Source organism: Emys orbicularis, chromosome 1 (genome assembly GCF_028017835.1).
Source record: "Emys orbicularis isolate rEmyOrb1 chromosome 1, rEmyOrb1.hap1, whole genome shotgun sequence".
NCBI lineage: Eukaryota > Metazoa > Chordata > Testudines > Emydidae > Emys > Emys orbicularis.
In genome coordinates this window covers 42,904,699-42,922,313 of record NC_088683.1, presented here as the reverse complement: position 1 = coordinate 42,922,313, position 17,615 = coordinate 42,904,699, and the positions used below count along the sequence as shown (strand labels likewise).

The window sequence follows — 17,615 nt, the reverse complement described above, 5'->3', positions numbered from 1 at the left end:
GAAAATTATTAGAGGTATGGGGAAAAGTACTGTCTGTGGAGACACTGAAAAGGTTGGGACTGTTTGCTTTAGAATGAAGGCAAATAGGAAGGAGTGTTATGGAGAAGATAAATGGGAACTCCTAATTAACCCTGTCTCATAATACCAGAACAAGGGGACAATCAATGAAACAGAAAGATAATAACATTTGAAATTGATGAAATATTTTTGTGGCTGATGCATAACTAACCTATGGACAGAGGTGAATTAAGATTTCCCAGGGCCCTGGGCCAGAGTAAGTGGGCGGGGGCCTCCCCACCCCTTCCACCTGTGGGCCCACCCCCATTCGCCCCTTCCACCTGTGGCCCCACCCACAGCCCCACCCTTTTCTGCCCCTTCCCCAGGGCCCCACCCCTGTTCCACCCAGGGTCCTCCCCCATTCCACCCACCCCACAACCCGTTTGCTCCTTTCTGAGCCCCCCCATCCACCCTCCCTGACTGCGGCCCCAACGCCGAAGAAGTTCTGTCCCCACGTCATGGCCCCAGGGCCACAGCAGGGAGTAAAAGCTCCTGCAGTCCCAGGGCCGCAGCAGGGATCTGGGTGCTGGGGCTTCCCCCAACACCCCCGCACTTCTGCAGGGGACCAGGGTCGGGGCGCTGAGGCTTCTCCTGCCCCACTCGCTCGGTGCTTCTGCCGGAGAGCGGGGTCAGGCGCAAGGGCTTCCCCTGCTACCTCGCGGCTTCTGAGTGTGAGTGAGAGTGAGTGTGTGTGCGCACACGCGTGCAGTGCCTAGCACAAGAGGATCTCAATCCTTTGGGGGGAGTTTCTATGGAGAGCTGGGCAAAAACTTTTGCACAAATAATTTACTTGCAGAAAAATGCAGTTTCATTCAACCCAAAATGAAATTTGTCAGATTTTTTTAGATTCAGTGAAATTTTTTTTTAGCACTTTTGGTTTTGGTTCAAGTCAAACTGATTTTGCTTTTTTTTTTAATTTTTTGGAACTGCCAATGAACCAAAAAAAAAAAAAAAAAAGAAAGAAAGAAAGAAAGAAATCAGTTATTCGCCCGGCTGATATATGGAGATATATGTATCTCATAGAACTGGAAGGGACCCTGAGCAGGCCAATGCTCAAACCACTGAGCTATCCCTCCCCTCCCCCCCAGTTCTATTCCTAGGTGAAAATAACAACACTGGAGGAACTTAATTTCTATTATGATTAAGACCTGACAAATACGTAGGCATTAATATTACTTTATTATAATATATTTTGAAGCTAGAAAGGATCATTTTGATCATCTAGTCTGATCTCTTGCATATAGGGTGACCAGATGTCCCGATTTTATAGGGACAGTCCCAATATTTGGGGCTTTGTCTTATCTAGGTGGCTATTACCCCCCATCCCCATCCCGATTTTTCACCCTTGCTGTCTGGTCACCCTACCTGCATAACATATGCCATAAATAGGGCCCTACCAAATTCATGTTGCATTTTGGTCAATTCCATGGTCATACAATTTAAAAAATAATAAATTTCATGATTTCAGATATTTAAATCTGAAATTTCACAGTGTTGTAACTGTAGGGATCGTGACCCAAAAGGGGGGAATGGGAGGTCCCAAGGTTATTGTAGGGGGAGGTCATGGTATTGCCACCCTTCCTTCTGGGCTGCTGCTGGTGGTGGCGCTGCTCTCAGAGCTGGGCGGCCGGAGAGTGGCAGCTTCTGGCCAGGAGCCCAGCTCAGAAGGCCACGCCACTGCCAGCAGTAGTACAGAAGTAAGGATGGCATGCTATGGTATTGCTACCCTTACTTCTGTGCTGCGGCCTTCAGAGCTAGGCCCTCGGCCAGCAGCCACCACTCTCTGGCCACCCAGCTCTGAAGGCAGTGCAGAAGTAAGGGTGGCAGTACCACAACCCCCCTACAATAACCTTGCAAACCTTCCCCCCCAACACACAACCCCTTTTTGGGTCGGGACACCCAGTTTGAGAAATGCTAGTCTCCCCTGTGAAATCTGTATAGTACAGGGTAAAAGTACACAAAAGACCAGATTTCACGGTGGAGACAAGATTTCACGATCCGTGACGCATTTTTCATGGCCATGAATTTGGTAGGGCCCTAGCCATAAAGTTTAACCAGTGATTCCTGCAACTAGCCCAACATTTTGTAACTAAAGTAGAGCATATATTTTAGAAAGATCTCCAGTCTTGATTTAAAGACTGCAAGCAACGCATAAATCACATCTCTTAATAATTTGTTCCAATGGTTAGTTATCCTAAAAACGTTATAAATGCACATCTTATTTCCAGTTTGAATTGCTGACTTCAATATATAGACACTGAATCTTGTAATCTCAATTCTTTGTCTACTACATTAATGAGCCCTTCATTTTCAAAACCATTTTATGAACACATTCAGTATTAAATACCTACACGCTATATTTCAACTAAACCACGCTTTTAATCTAATGGCAATATTTGCTTAAAATTAGCATTAATATATGGTTAATTTAGTGCAATTAAGATTAAAAATTTTGAACTAGTTAACAGATAAATTATAATGCTGTACCAACAAGATATTGCATTTAAAGTACCGCTAAAATAAATGTTTGCTTTCTTTCCACTTGACCTGTCTGTTGAATTTGCATTAGTTATCATCGTTGTATTATCTGATGTTCAAGTGAATTAAAAAGAAAAACTATTGCCTTAATCCTGCAAGCACGTGCATGCTTAACTTACTCAAGGGAATGGCTGCAGCTCTGGGTCTACTTACATGAGTCAAGTTAAACACATGCATAAGTTTTTGCAGGAGTGGGGGCCTATATATCATCATCATTTAACATTTATATTGTGGGAGCTCCAAAAGGCCACAACCAGGTTGCACTTCATTGTGCAAAGGGCTATACAAACATAATGAGAGTCCTCACTCCAAATAGCTTATATTTGTCATATCACGTCTACTTCACACTTGATGAAAGTTCACAGTAACTTAAAATATGAAGCCAGCTTCAAATCCAATATGATATAGGAGAAATTGGAAATCAGTGGCATCTGCTGGCTGTTCAGAGGGTCAATTGGAAATTAGTTGGTGGTCTCAGATTTGACCACTGTCCACATCAAAGCTGGTATCCTTGTGGGCAGTCTCACAAGATAGGCCAATGATTAAATACAAATGAAGACAAAGACCCACAATTCAGGAAAGCGCTTAAGCACATGCTGAAGTCCCATTGTAAGCATGTATTCAAGTGCTTTCTTGAATAGGGATGTTTTCCTGAATCAGGGTCTCAATTACATTTTTTCTCCCCCAAAATGAACAAGAATGAAACCCAGTGGTGGGGAAGCAAGGAAGCTTGCACTGCTGATTCCTCTGCTGTACATATTCTGTGAGGATTAAGTCTCCAGGGTACCCATTCTGGCAGCTTTCATGACCACCGAATTTACTTTGAAATTAATATATATTTAGAATGTCACTTGTAAGGACATCCTTATGGTGTTGTACCAAGGAGAAGATGTAGGATAACACTGAACAATGGGGAAAATGTATATAATAGTTTTAAAATATGTCATGATACTATGTTTTCCTTACGTAAAGAGCCCATGAGAAACCAGTGTCTTTGGAGTTTTATTATTGGTGAGTCATCTATCTTCTCCTGTAATCTCGAGAAAACAGATATTGCTACTTAATTGGAAATGTATTAAGTTGGTTGGAAAGAATTAAGCACTTTAAACTGAACATAACTCTTTCAAGCTTGTGAACATGTCCTAGAACATTCATTTTGTGCCTTTTGTTTGTTTACGTGGGACGGGGAAAGGGGAGGTGCAGGGTTAGTTATGTTGCCTTTATCAGTACAGTACAGTTCACAATTTTCTGTTTGGGGGAGGTATAAAAACAGTCTAGCAAGCTCCGATTGTAGTTAATGGGAGCACTACATCTAGACTGCTTTCAGCATAGCTTCTTGTGCTGCATTTATCAAACCAAAACACATCATAAAAGCAAAAAAAAAAATTTTTGAGTGAATAATATACATAATTTTCTCTGGAACTGGAACATAAGGAGAACACATTCAGCATAGGAAGTAATGTTTCCCACAATTAATGGTATTTGGGTCTCTAAATCCCTTAGGCAACTTCTAAAATCTTAGCCATAACATAACATTCATAGAATGTAGGTAGAAATCCAAATAAGTTGGACACAAAAATGTAATGTATAGCAGCAGTGAAGGTAAGGAATTAAAATGGTACCTTCATAATAAGCTGTACTTTATCAGGTTTTGTAAAAGTTGTGTAAAATTATTTTTAAAATTCTAGAATTTTTATAGATTGCAATATTAATGCACCTACAGTATGATATTGCAATTTTCCAAACATTACAAGCTTTTGTTGAGAGTTATATGGTGTTAGTATTACAGTTTGCAAATTGAAATGCAGTATTATCAATAGAGTTCAGCTGCATAAATATAAACATAAAACTCACAATTGAATTAAAATATTTCCCTTTTGTGATAGCATGTTAGAATATTGTTAGTTTTATAAAATTAATTTCTTAAGCTTGAATCCATTTCTAAAGCAGCAAAATTCTCTGAGAAGAAATAATACAATATGAAATGTAACCTCTTTGTCTTTGCACTGTTTTTTTTTTTTTAATATAAAGTCAGCCACGTACTTTCCAAGACCCAAAAAAAGCTTGATATTAAAAGATAACTGCAGGAAATATGAATGCAAGCAGTCTTGTTTATTTCTAAGGCTCCTGTTGCCGTGGTAGCTAAGGGCAATAAGAATCTTCTAAGTGGAAGGGAAGGGTTGGGATTCTCTGCGCTATTATTTGGCTACCAAACAATTTCACAGATCAGATGACAATTTAAATAGTTTGACAGGTTGTTTGTGTGTTTGTACATAGAGAGAGATTCATTAAACTTTGTACCTTCATTTTTTAAGCAGGACTGCTCGAGTCCAAGAGATGTTAAAAGGCAGAAGACAATGCAGTAGTTTAGGAATATTTACAAAGCAAAGATACAATGTATTCACATGGCCATATAAACCGTTTGCAAAAGACAGATGATCCAACAATTTCTGTGCATATCTTTTTTTCAATAGGCCATTCATTAAGATTAGGAAAATGTAATAACTCATCTAGGTCAGTCGGTCTTTGAAATTACATAAAATGTACGTATCAAATTTTAAAAATACACAAAAACTGTAGCTTCATCCATTAATTAAATAGGCACAGTGATCGATGTGATTATCATGACACCATTTTTCATGGTAAAAAATTATTATATGAAGGACCACTCTCCAGTCACTGAGGTCCCTCGCAGAAGAATGTTATTTTACCACAAGAATCTATCAAGATGAAGGGAGTAGATAAAAATTCCACCAGCAGAATCCAGTCTTAAAACCAAATGAACAGGGTACCCATCAGAACAAAGGGCAGGATCCTCAGTTGCGGTAAATCTACATAGCTTCATTCAGTTCAGTGGAGCTACATCTATTTATCCCAGCGAGGATTTGACCCCATTGGTGGTGGGTATACGAGTCCAGGGGAGGCTAAGCCTCCCCAAACAGCTGACCACTGCCTTTGGAGAGCATCGTCACCAAAAGGGCACCTCGGCTGTGGCCCTGCCTGTGCTCAACCCCGAGGCCCCGCACTCCCTCCGCCTCTTCCTGTCCCCACTCCACCCACATGGGGGCCTGGGGGGAGGGGGCAAAGAGGTGCATGCAAGTAGTGGCCGGCTGGCCAGCGGGAGAGTGGAGGGGACGAAAAGGCGCGCGGGAATGGTGAGTGTCTGGCTGGCGGGTGGGCAGGGGAGGCCTGGGGGAGAGGGTGAAGAGGCACGTAGGAGTGGTGAGCAGCCGGCTGGCTAGCAGGTGAGCGGGGGCAAAGAGGTGCAAGGGAGTGGTGAGTGGCTGGGTGGCCGGCCAGCGGGTGGGGGGCCTGAGGGAGGAAGCGAAGAGGCGCGAGCAGTGAGCGGCCAGCTGGCTGACCAGCAAGCGGCAGGGGATCTGGGGGAGGAAGTGAAAAGGCATGAGCAGTAGGACCCTCATGGGAAGAGGCGTGAGAGGTGGGCCAGGAGGCCTCGGGAGAGGGGGCTGAGCGGGACTGGGGTTGAAGCATGGGCAGGGCTTCAGCAGGAGGAGGCTGAGCAGGGGTGGGCCTTGGGATGGGGCCATGGTCCGGGCATGCCCAGCCTCCCCAAATAGAGGAGTCATGCACTGCCCATGTTTGGCTCTACATTTCTCTGTCTCTCCCCCATTCTCTACCCTCTCTTCCTGGCAGGATATATATGCTATTTTGCAGACTTATGAGCAAAGGGAGACAAAATGCTAAATGGTTTCATCTGTCCTTAATAAGCTACAGTTTTCTGCTTTTATCATTTTTATCTTCTCCTTTAATAGTTTGCCATAAGAAACAGATACTTCCTATCAGGATGCATACTGATGCTTCATTGGCCACTAGTGGGGATAAACATATCCTCCAGCATTCCACATCCCATTAAGGCATCTGAGGAGGTTTTGCAATATGAACAGGGCACTAGCTAAACCAAGCAAGAAGTCTGACCCCAAAAGAGACTTTTCTTTAATCATGTATACTGCCATACCCTGGAAAATGAAAGCCCCCCGACAGTTGCCTCTCTGGTGGTGAATTTGTGATCTGACTAGGAGTACACTATGCCTGAGTGAATCCAGCAGAAAGATGAAGCTTATTAGAGAGAAGAAATTTGTTGATTTACCAACAAACATTTTGGGAATCAGCACTGATGGGAAAGGAAATACAAAAAAGAAGTACTGTGCCTGACAGCTTAATGGGAACTTGGTAAAATATGTTTGCTTTTGTAAAGTTGCCTTGAGCAAGTCAGTGATTTCTTAAGCATTATATTTTTATATCAGTTCATTCTTGGGGAAAATATACTAACATGAACTGAACTCAACACCCTAAATGATGATAATATCATTGGGAAACTTTGTAATAAGAGAACCAAATAATAAAACTCTAATACATTACCTTCAGATGATAAAGTGCAGTAAAAGAAAGTTAGGCCTGGTCTACACTATGAGTTTAATTCGAATTTAGCAGCGTTAAATCGAATTAACCCTGCACCCGTCCACACAACGAAGCCATTTCTTTCGAAATAAAGGGCTGTTAAAATCGATTTCTGTACTCCTCCCCGACGAGCGGAGTAGCGCCGAAATCGATATTGTCATTTCGAATTAGGGTTAGTGTGGCCGCAATTCGATGGTATTGGCCTCCGGGAGCTATCCCACAGTGCACCATTGTGACCGCTCTGAACAGCAATATGAACTCGGATGCACTGGCCAGGTAGACCGGAAAAGCCCCGCGAACATTTGAATTTCATTTCCTGTTTGCCCAACACAGGAAAGCACAGGTGACCACAGAGAGCTCATCAGCACAGGTAACCATGCAGGCCAATAATCGAAAAAGAGCACCAGCATGGACCGTACGGGAGGTACTGGATCTGATCACTATATGGGGAGAGGATTCAGTGCTAGCAGAACTTCGTTCGAAAAGACGAAATGCCAAAACTTTTGAAAAAAATCTCCAAGGGCATGATGGAGAGAGGCCACAATAGGGACTCAGAGCAGAGCCGCGTGAAAGTCAAGGAGCTCAGACAAGCCTATCAGAAAACAAAGGAGGCAAACAGTCGCTCCGGGTCAGGGCCGCAGACATGCCGCTTCTACGCTGAGCTGCATGCAATTCTAGGGAGGCCGCCACCACTACCCCACCTCTGACCGTGGATTCCGAGGCGGGGGTAATCTCATCAGCCACACCTGAGGATTCTGTGGACGGGGACGAGGAGGAGGAGGAAGACGAGCTTGCGGAGAGCACCCAGCACTCCGTTCTCCCCAACAGCCAGGATCTTTTTCTCAGCCTGACTGAAGTACCCTCCCAAGCCAGTACCCAAGACCATGATCCCATGGAAGGGACCTCAGGTGAGTTTACCTTTTAAAATATAAAACATGGTTTAAAAGCAAGCATTTTTTAATGATTAATTTGCCCTGAGGACTTGGGATGCATTCGCGGCCAGTACAGCTACTGGAAAAGTCTGTTAACGTGTCTGGGGATGGAGCGGAAATCCTCCAGGAACATCTCCATGAAGCTCTCCTGGAGGTACTCCAAAAGCCTTTGCAGAAGGTTTCTGGGCAGTGCAGCCTTATTCCATCCTCCATGGTAGGACACTTGACCACACCATGCTAGTAGCAAGTAATCTGGTATCATTGCATGACAAAGCCTGGCAGCGTATGGTCCCGGTGTTTGCTGGCATTCAAGCAACATCCGTTCTTTATCTCACTGTGTAATCCTCAGGAGAGTGATATCGCTCATGGTAACCTGGTTGAAATACGGGAATTTAATTAAGGGGACAGAGGTGGCCCTTCCTACTGGGCTGTTTGCCTGTGGCTGAAAAGAAATCCTTCCCTGTAGTAAGCCAAGCGCGGGGGGGGGGCGATTGGCGCTGAGCTTTTCACGTGTGGCTAGCAGGGATCTTCCCTGATACCAGCCACGCGGTGGGGAGAGGGATAAAGCGATCATCCCAGAGAATTGGATGGGGGGGGGTTAGTTTGTTTTCTGCTGCTGAAGGTTAACAGGAAAACCGCAGCACTCAACGAGCTTTGCTTGGTATGTGGGAAAGGAGGGCGCAGAAGCCAAAAGACAATGGCTTACCATGGCCGCATGCAAGCCGAATTCTGTTGCCTGGACCTGCGTCTGTGATCTCTAGCAGCAAAGCCACAGGCACTCAATATTAAGAGGCAAAATGTGACCTTGCACAGAAATCACATGTGCTATGTAACGTGAATAGTGTTGTTCACCGTGAAAGAGTATAAGCATTGTCCTGTAAAATGTATCTTTTTAAAAAATTCTCTCCTTTTTTCCCTCCCTCCAGCAGCTGCAAATTTTTCAAGCCTCCCTCCTCTGTCCCGAAGGCTATCTCAGATAAGGCGTCGGAAAAAGAGGACACGAGACGAGATGTTCGCGGAAATCATGGAATCCGCCCGCAATGAAAGAGCTCATCTGAATGAATGGAAGGACATGGTTTCAAAGTATAGGAAAGATGCCAGTGAATGTGAGGACAGGAGGGACCAATGTGAGGACATGAGGGACCAACGTGAGGACAGAAGGGACGCTCGAGATGAGAGGTGGCGGCAGGAAGATCAGAGGAGGCAGGATGCAACGCTGGGGCTGCTGCGTGAGCAAACAGACATGCTCCGGCGTCTGGTGGAGCTTCAGGAATGGCAGCAGGATCGCAGACTGCCGCTGCAGCCCCTGTATAACCACCCTCCCCCCTCACCATGTTCCATAGCCTCCTCACCCAGACGTGTAAGAACGCGGGGGGGGAGGCTCCGTGCACCCTCCCATTCCACCCCAGTGGACAGCCCAAGCAAAAGGCTGTCATTATTTTAACCTTTTTTTAGTGGTCTTTTCCTTCCCTCCGATCCTCCTCCCAAACCCCACCCGGGCTACCTTCTCAGTTCTCTCCCTCTTTTTATAATCAATTAATTAAGAATACATGATTTTTAAACGATAGTGACTTTATTTCCTTTGAAAGCAAGCTATGATCGAAGGGGGAGGGTGGGTTGCCTACAGAGAATGAGTCAATAAAGGGGGCGGGTTTTCATCAAGGAGAAACAAACAGAACTTTCACACGGTAGCTTGGCAAGTCATGAAACTGGTTTTCAAAGCTTCTCTGGTGTGCTCTTCTAATCGCTTCCTGGTGTGCTCTTCTAATCGCCCTGGTGTCTGGCTGCGTGTAATTAGCAGCCAGGCGATTTGCCTCAACCTCCCACCCTGCCATAAAGGTCTCCCCCTTACTCTCACAGAGATTGTGGAGCACACAGCAAGCAGCAAAATAACAATGGGGATATTGGTTTGGCAGAGGTCTGAGCGAGTCAGTAAAGTGCGCCGGCGACCTTTTAAACGTCCAAATGCACATTCCACCACCATTCTGCACTTGCTCAGCCTGTAGTTGAACAGCTCCTGACTCCTGTCCAGGCTGCCTGTGTATGGCTTCATGAGCCATGGCATTAAGGGGTAGGCTGGGTCCCCAAGGATAACTGTAGGCATTTCAACATCCCCAACGGTTATTTTCTGGTCCGGGAAGAAAGTCCCTTCCTCCAGCTTTCGAAACAGAGCAGAGTGCCTGAAGACGCGAGCATCATGTACCTTTCCCGGCCATCCCACATTGATGTTGGTGAAACGTCCCATGATCCACTAGTGCTTGCAGCACCACTGAAAAGTAACCCTTGCGGTTTATGTACTGGGTACCCTGGTGCTCCGGTGCCAAGATAGATGGAACCCATATACCTATCGCCCCACCACAGTTAAGGAATCACATTGCAGCAAAGCCATCCACTATGGCCTGCACATTTCCCAGAGTCACTACCTTTCATAGCAGCAGCTCAATGATTGCTTTGGCTACTTGCATGACAGCAGCCCCCCACAGTAGATTTGCCCACTCCAAATTGATTCCCGACTGACCGGTAGCTGTCTGGCGTTGCAAGCTTCCACAGGGCTATCGCCACTCACTTCTCAACTGTGAGGGCTGCTCTCATCCTGGTATTCTGGCACTTCAGGGCAGGGGAAAGCAAGTCACAAAGTTCCATGAAAGTGCCCTTACGCATGCAAAAGTTTCGCAGCCACTGGGAATTGTCCCACACCTGCAACACTATGCGGTCCCACCAGTCTGTGCTTGTTTCCCGGGCCCACGGATAGAACCTGCCCCATCAACAACATGATCTCCAAAGCGCCAGGACCCGCGGTTTGAGAGAAGTCTGTGTCCGTGTCCATGTCCTCATCACTCTTGTCGCCGCGCTGCCGTCGCCGCCTCCTCGCCTCGTTTTTCTGGTCCTGGTTCAGCATAAACTGCACGATAATGTGCAAGGTGTTTACAATGTTTATGACTGCTGTCTTGAGCTGAGCGGGCTCCATGCTTGCCGTGGTATGGCGTCTGCTGTGTTCACCCAGGAAAAAAGGCACGAAACGGTTGTCTGCTGTTGCTTTCATGGAAGGAGGGGTGAGGCTGTACCCAGAACAACCTGCGACAATGTTTTCTGCCCCATCAGGCACTGGGATCTCAACCCAGAATTCCAATGAGCTGGGGAGACTGCGGGAACTATGGGATAGCTATGGGATAACTACCCACAGTGCAACGCTCCGGAAATCGACGCTAGCCCCGGTACATGGACGCACACCGCCGAATTAATGTGCTTAGTGTGACCGCATACATTCGACTTTATACAATCTGTTTCCAAAATTCGAATTCTGTAAATTCGGATTAATCCCGTACTGTAGACATACCCTTAGAATTACTACCTTTTCCCATTCCAATTATTGTCATGTAAAATATTTAATTTTCAGCTATATTTTGTACCAGATATTATATTTGTCATTAAAATGAGAGAAGATTTTGATACTTACTATATTCTGTGGCATATTAGTGTGGTACCACTTTGACATTTTCATTATTCTTCATTTCAACTGAGAGGCCATTACTCCCTGTCTGTGCAGGTTAGTGACTATGGAGCAGAAACTGAATGGACAGCCAATCAAATTAGAAAATAAAAAAAAATAAACTAACTGTAAGAACGGGAGATTTTTGGTAGCCCAGAGCCCAGTAACATGCTTAAACCACTGCCAGCAGCGGGAATACCAATTGTTATAGCTCATTGCTAAAGCAGCTAGAAAGGTCATTTCTGAGATCTTAGCATGACTAACAGACCAGATGGGGAGGGGAAAGTGAGTGACCATGAGGAGTAAACATGACCCTGTGAGCTCTTGACTTGAGCTTTTTGCTGAAGCATGCAGTTGTGCAAGATGGGAAGTCTGGCAAGAGTTAACTATTGCTATGTGAAATACATCGGGTTAACTGATGGAAAATTCCCCGCCTGACAGGCTGGAAAATTCCACACTTATCCCAACTGCTGAGCAGAAGTTTTTTGTTTTGGTTTTGATGAACAAGCTATGTAATACAAACAAATAGGGTAAAAGGGGGGGGGAATCTGAACTTTGGAACACTCGGTACACTTTAGACATTTCTTGGACACCTCTCAAGTTCCCCTGCAGATGGAAGGCTGGCCACTGGAAGTCTACAGATATCCACTCAAGACCTTCTCAAGACCTTGGGTAAATATTAATCTGGGGTTAATTTGGGGTGCTCTGCTAACCTGCTGCGGATGTGTGTAAGTGCTGGAGACTAAATAAAGTTGAAGCTTTGAGTGATTTATTTCCTGCCACTACTTCGCAAAAAGATTAAAGTTACCAAGAGCTTTGGGTTCTGCAAAACCCCAGGTAACATAGCAACAAACCAAACACTGTTATAACCAACAGATATACAAGGCACTGAAAATATTTTTTATTTTAAGAAGATAAAAAAAAAACCACCACCACCACCACCACCACCACAGCACTTCCTAACTCCATTCTTATTATGGTAATTCTTACCAGACTGGAGAAAGTTTTATTTAAAAAATGGAAACTCATTCTAGTTTAGAGTTTGATGACTACAATCTGACATATTCCCTCTGGTGCTGAACTTCTAACAGTAATGAAGACAACAATTTGTCTCACATTCTTTCCACAAATTAATAATTTTCCTCTACTGCATAATAGTCTTATTACTGTTACCACCCTTTGTATCTATACACCCACTTTGCCTCCTCCTGTTAGTAACACTTACCAGTTTTAAGTTAGAATGTAAGTGATTCCAGTTAGGAATTGTGTCTTTCTGAATTCAGACATCCCCCAGCATAAAGGGTCTGTACAAGAGTCACTATCCCAGAGTGCCCTCTTGCCGCATAGCGTGGCACTGCAGTTGCTCTGACTCAGCTTCCTCACCACACTTTTTGGCCAGCTCCAGTCATAAAGATGACTTAACCCTCCAGCCAAGCTGCCTTAGAGAGTTCCATCCCTTCTGGGGCAATGGAGTCCTCTAAATGAAATCCAACAAAATCCTAAAACCAAAGGATTCAAATGGGCTCAGTATCCAGCCCCCTTCTTTCAAGGCAGACCCCAGCTGCAATGGTCTGTCTACCCACTAATTGGTATCTAGGCTCAAGTCAACCAATCCAGTCTAGGCTCACCCTTCTGCAAAAGGGCTCTGGACAGCCACAGTCCTCAGACAGCTCCTGTCCCTCAACCAGGCTTCTTGCCCCAAATTATGAGCAACTTGTCCATTCTTCTCCCCAGCCAGCCTTCAGCTTCTTCTTCTTCTACTTCTTGTATTTAATGGTGTAGCAGACTCACATTCTGTGACCACCAAGGGCTGGATTTCATGATATATTGTTACAATCTCTGTCTTTTCACAGTATTTTTTAAAAATTGTAATATTGTTTTCTGAATGGTGCCCCGTATCCCTAATGCTCTTAACAAGGTATTTTAGTGTGAACTTTGTCACTTTTAGGTATTGGAGTTTCTCATACAAAATCCCCCTATTGCTATTGCGCTCATTACAACCCCAGAGGTTGTGATCAGCTATTTCTTTGACCTTGTATGTCTCACATAGCCCATCGTTGTATCTGTTAATTAAGTCAAAGTTACTGTTCAAGTCAGTGTCCAGTAACTACCCAGAGTAAAGCGGTCTCATTCTCTCTCTCAGGTGCTTGCAATATGTCAGCATTTTTAATTCTAGGGCATACTTCATGACGTCTTTTCCCCCTTGTTTCTTTTGTCCATACTTCCTGCAACTCCTCTCTTAATTAGATTTTTAGTTGCCTGTTTACTTAGAGGACTCTGTCAATTTTTGCATTTTTTGCTACTTTTTCAGCCACGTCTTTTTCTGATATCCCAACATGCTATTTCAATGTTTATGCCCATCTTTGCCAGTTCTGTTAATAATACCATTTCTACTATCTGAATCCCATTTTTCATAGCCAGTAGTCCTGATTGTGAATCTGATAAGATGACAACTGAGGTAGGTCACACATCTAGTATACAGTATAATGCCAACATTATTTTTGCTAGTTTGGCCATCCTAGTGGTTACAAAATTTGATAGTCTTATGGATTCCTTTATTTCAAGTGTTAGGACAGAGAATGCTGGCCCCACTCTCCTGTTTTTTCCCCTCTTTAGACCCATCTATAAATATTTAGCAATGTTTGCCCCATGTATCATTATATATAGAGAGATTTGCTAAATGTAATATATTTAGCTCTCCTTTTAATTTCATTATATAGTTCCACATTTATATCAGGGGTATGATTTTACATCCAGATAGCCATGGAAAATGCATTATTTGCCAATTTCTTTTAGCTCTTTCGTTTCTCTTAGGGCTAGTCTACACTTACCGGGTAGTTCGACGGCTGCGGATCGAAGTTCCGAGTTCGATTTATCGCGTCTGGTGTGGACGCGATAAATCGAACCAGGAAGTGATCCCCGTCGACTGCGGTACTCCAGCTAGACGAGAGGAGTACCGCGAAGTCGACGGGGGAGCCTGCCTGCCGCGTGTGGACCGCGTCTGAACCGCGGTAAGTTCGAAGTAAGGTATGTCGAATTCAGCTACGTTATTCACGTAGCTGAATTTGCGTACCTTACTTCGACTTGGGGGGTAAGTGTAGACCAAGCCTTAGTTCCTTTGTCTATACTATTCACATGAAGTATTTTGGGGTCCCTCACCCCATGTTGTCCACTGAATTCCCAGGATTCTTCATATATTTGTCTAGTGTTTCCATCTTCTCTGTGACCTTTGGGTAAAAGATGAAGTCCAGTAACTTCATTCTTTACACAACAGGCATTTCACCAACTCCTATCTGCCATATACACACAAATGTTGTGATGAGGCAATGCCTGAGCTTGGATTGAGTCTAGCTTCCTCAGGTTCATTTTTGATGCTGAACTAAACATGTGGCATCCATACTCAATGTTTGGTCTTATTGATGCTCTAAAGCATAACCATTTCTGTCTTATCAGTGCCCCAGGTGATTCCAGAAACATTGTTAAGTAGACCGAGTTTACTATTACTTTTATCTACAATATTTTCAGTGTGATCCTTCCATGTTAGTTCATTATCAAATGTCACACACAGGAATTTGTAGCTTTTAACGATACCTATTTGCTGTCCAGTTTATGAGTCTATGAGTTTCCAATCTTCTTTAATTTTCCTTTTACTGAATATCATTCCTTTAGTTTTGCTTATTGAAAATGTAAATACCCTCCTGTTTCCCCATTCAGCACTTTTCCTAAGTGCTTAATTAATTCACTTTTCAGTTATTTCCTGGTTTCCGTTTTTAGTCCCTTCGGCACAGTCATCTGCAAACAAGGAAAAGCCTACTTCTGCACTCATCCTTTTTTGGGAAATCATTTATCATTACACTGAATAAAGTAGGGCTGATGGCACTCTGCAGGGGAGTGCCATTTGTGAATGTGTATATGCTAGAGGCGGATTTCCCTACTCTGACTGCATAGTTCTTTTACTTAAGAAATCCTTTATCCACCTGTATACAGCCCTCAGCTGATGGGCTCTCTTTCTTTTAAGTCCCACATCCTGCACAGGTGGAGTGGGGCACGGCTAATTTAATTTAGTGCTGGCTGGCCGAATGTCTCCTGCCCTTAAAGTTGCAGTCCACCCCATTGCAGGCTCACAGTTCTGATTAGGGCCTCTGAGTGTCACCATACAAGGATTATTATTATAGTGTTGCCATCCTTCGCTATTATCTGGAGAGTCTCATATTTAGTAGTTTTCTTATAGCCCAAGGTCCTGGAGCCCAATGATTATGTGAGCAGTTATGTTTTCATTTTTAAACAAAAATGGTTCTATGGCTGCGGAGAAAAGCCAATGTCAGTAGCAGATGTAGAGGTGTCAGGGCAGGGGTATTTATATCCTGTGGGAATTCCAATATTTTAAAATCATGTAATTAGTCATAAAATGAAATATTTGATAGATTTCACTGACCTTATGTAAATATTTCAGGTTGATAAAGTCAAAACAAAATGTTTCAACTTTATCGTTTTGAATCTTATAAATTATAACATAACATAAAATGTGTCAAGCTTATCAAAACAAAACATTTCCATGATTTCCCATTGAAAATTTGGACAAAAATCAATATATTTCCATGAAATGTTTAGCTTTTGTCCAATCAGCATTTTCTGACAGAAAAATGTTCCATGGGACATTTTTTGACTAGCTCTAGGCAGTATTTCTATTCCAAATTGAATAGATTTTGACAAAGAATTTTTGAACTCTTGTGCTGTGGCTATGTTGGAAACCAAGAATGATTTCTTGTCCATCATAGCATCCATGAAGTCTTGATCAGCAGAACAGTACTAAGTGGTAAACAGCCTGATGAATCTTCACTTGCTTACAGAGACAAATGTTTATCAGCAAGAGACTTCTGTACACTGTGCAAACAAGATAACCTGGACTAGGAATGATTTGTTGGCCTCTGCGGTGGTAGAGCTACACTTGGGGTGGACAAATGTAAAGGAAGACTGAGAAAGTTATTCTGTCGATCCCGAGAGTCAATGAATTTCCTTTCAAACTAGTTTTATACTAGTACATGGCAGGGAGACTGCACTTCTATCTAATACACACACATGGGATGTAGGTCAAACGCCCATACTGTTTCACTTAGATCTACCAGCTCCCTTTGATATCATTGACAGAGAGAGTTGCTGTTAATGCGCCTGTGGCCCCTGGCAGATACACAGTACTGCTTGAGTCACTCTGTACTATTCTTTCCAATAGGAAGTATTAAGTGATTATGAACTGCAAGGGCTCTCTCATGTGGGGATCCTGCTGCATTTTCAGGTGCTAATGGAAGTCCACATTGCATCACTGGCAAAGAATGTTCTACTATTCGTGCTTAGTGTGAAAATTGCAGTATTGTCTTTTGAAAGCAGACCTCGCCAAAGTCAACCATGCCTTGGCCCCCTCTTGATCAAATAATTGGAAGGTACTTTACTTGGGTTGACATATGAAGACCACTTGGAAACTTCAGAGTGTACTGAATAAAAGTGGTGTAGTTACTTACTGATGGTTCTCACATGGATCATTATATACTGTATAGAATGCATGGGATCCAGCACATTTCAGGTTGTTGATCCATAAGGCCCTCTATGGTTTGAGCCCTGGGTAGCTAGGAGATGCCTCTCCCTTTGTGCCTTATCTAGACAGCTGGGAACTTCAAGCTGATGGTCTCTAGATCTGTATGTGGAAGTTGGGGACAGATTGGAGCTCCTGCTCTAGAATTCTCTTCTCTCCTCCCCCCACAATTTGTCCTGTTGAGCTTCAAGGCATGCTGCAAGCCCAATACATTAATCCATGCTATATGGGGAAGAATAGCAAAGCTGTTTGAGGTTTTTGTACAGTAGAGGTGTTATTTGTGTTAGTTAACATTGGTTTAGTTAGTGAAATATCAATGCCAGACATCTACTTCTCTCTCCTTCATACCACCTATTACTCCCCTCCTTGGAGTCTAAAATCCATTGGTCCTGAAAAACAGCCAATTTTGCAGGCCAGAAATAAATACTGCACTGAGGAAAGATGAAACAGACCTTAAAAATACTCCTCATCATATGCCAATGTTTATATAACACCTTTCATGCTGAAATAAAAACAACCAGGGTATGTCTTTGTACTTTATAGAATTTTTAGAGCAGCAAGATTAAAAACTCCATGAACAACAGTGAGAAAG

At 43.6% G+C, this 17,615-nt stretch overlaps 1 protein-coding gene across 1 annotated transcript in view; it reads right to left on the bottom strand.

Moving 5' to 3' along the window:
• The window catches only part of GRM8 (glutamate metabotropic receptor 8), a 482,743-nt gene that overhangs the window by 378,543 nt on the left and 86,585 nt on the right, over positions 1-17,615 (bottom strand). The window lies entirely within an intron of this gene.